At 35.6% G+C, this 2,039-nt stretch overlaps 1 long non-coding RNA gene across 1 annotated transcript; it reads left to right on the top strand.

Moving 5' to 3' along the window:
• Positions 1-1,175: 1,175 nt before the first annotated feature.
• LOC111514775 (uncharacterized) lies at positions 1,176-1,547 on the top strand. The gene is made up of 2 exons (XR_002723428.2): positions 1,176-1,328; positions 1,447-1,547. It is a non-coding gene; the product is annotated as an uncharacterized lncRNA (long non-coding RNA).
• The last annotated feature ends 492 nt before the right edge of the window (positions 1,548-2,039 follow it).

The raw sequence follows: 2,039 nt of genomic DNA, 5'->3' as shown, positions 1-2,039 counted from the left end.
AATCAAGCATAAAATAGTAAGCATTAAATTTCCCCTTCACATGTATGATAATAAATATCAAATTTCACCTTCGCAATGAAGCAGATACATAAGCATAATAGCGTTCTATATATATTTAAGATAAATGAAATCTAAACTTGCGTCTCTCCCACGGCGTTGAGTACCAGCTCCAAAGTCCTCAGAACTCGGGACACCCTGTAGTATGTTCAAGGTCACAGTGGAAAATCACACCGGTGGTGGTGCCTGTTGTGATGGATCACCCAGTTGATGTGTGGAATTCTGCCTCTAGGTAAGGTGCTTCCAATGCTTGGAATCCAGCGTAGCAGGTACGAAAATAAAAATTACCCAAAAAAAACCTAAAAAAAAGAAGTATGCCTTAAAACCTTATGGTTATTTAAATTCCCAACAGGGAATTTAACACATTTCTGTCGGTTCACAAAACAAACAAGAAAAACAACGACAACGACGAAAGACTGCAATTTCACCACAGCTAAATCACAGAGAACAAGCTGAGATGGAGGGTCAGGTAAATCTGCCCTAGAGTAGTATCTTTATTGAAACAGAAATGTTACACAAATCTCAATAAATACATATATACAAAGGTTAACTTACCCTTGCTAAGGGGTTTTATCACTTCCGTGAACTGTAGAGAATTGCCACGTATCACACAAGATGGTAACAGCTTCACAGGATCGTGTACACGTTGTACTCTGTCGTCGTACAAAAAAATACCACTAAAAATCCTCTTACGAGATCAGTTCTGAATTGTATTCAGAATAACCAACCCATCAAATACACTATACAGTCTACAGAACTCTTTAATGGTGAATTTCGAGATTATCCCAACTGAGGATGATTGAAAAATCATTAAACACCTCGAATTCAACCAGCGGTTACTTTCACAAGGACACAATCCAAACGGGAGTGAACACCTTTCGACCTAATCAAAAATGACAAATCCCTACCTATCACTTCTACACATAGATAGCTCACGCATATTCTAAATAATAATTCCAAAACAAACCTAAACATCCGAACATTACGTATATTCGTGTTCTAAATTTCTAAATACTCGTTACTAAGATTATTCTATGTACAAATATGCATTCTACTATATAATATAATGAGTTTTCTTCGAGTTACGGCTATTCAAGGAACTACAGACTCTTGTGACCTATAAAATACTATCAACTAGATTTCGAAGAAGCTAGCTAGATGTCCGACTCGAATCAACTGATCGGAACAATGTTTACGTTCAGTGATTTTCGATTAAGAAAAACAAATAAACAAAACCCTTATGACTCTTAGTCTGCAACTACTGAAATAAGGTGAGTACTGCCTCATCATTTATGTATGTGGTCGTTAACAGTGAATTGTCCGATTTACCATAAAATCATAACAAATATTTCCTCTACTTAAGCTAATTAACACATTCTTTTTTTTCAGCTCCAGTCAAACTTCAGAGGCGGATTCGTTGGAATGGGATATCCTTTTATTTTAAAATTGTATGTACGAGTGTGCTGAATAAATGAGATTGATTTCACATACAGGGCGTGTAATTACTAATGTACTTTTAGAATGAAATTTGAACGTTACATTTTCTTTAAATTGTTTTAAATAATTCTTTACAGTTTTCTTTTTGAAAATTAATATTCCTGCTCCGGTATCAATCAATATTTTAAAGTTGCCTAAACTGTGGAAGCGCAGGCTTTATTGTTGTGTAGACCAGGCTTAACCCTTTGAATCAAAAAACAAGGCAACTGGCATAAAAAGTTTGTTTGATAAAAGTAAAAGAAGATATATCGCAATCGCACGTTGTAAAGAGAAGAGTGGAAGGCTTTTTCCCCGCAATTATATCAAAATCAATGTTTGAGAGTGTTTTCAAAAAAAAATCAACGAAGAGTAATAATTACTTGGTTCCACCGCCTTGAATCGTGCCCGAATATTCATCTGATTATCGGTCAACAAATAGTGGAAAGAAGATCCCATCTTGATTTCCTTTCTTTTCCTTACCTTTTATCACCTACCTCACCAGAGCG

Source organism: Leptinotarsa decemlineata, unplaced genomic scaffold (assembly GCF_025532065.1).
Source record: "Leptinotarsa decemlineata unplaced genomic scaffold, Ldec_3_MD MMD2_tig00078422_RagTag_RagTag, whole genome shotgun sequence".
Lineage (NCBI taxonomy): Eukaryota > Metazoa > Arthropoda > Insecta > Coleoptera > Chrysomelidae > Leptinotarsa > Leptinotarsa decemlineata.
The sequence above is the reverse complement of the archived record's forward strand: the minus strand, read 5'-3'. Positions and strand labels throughout refer to the sequence as shown.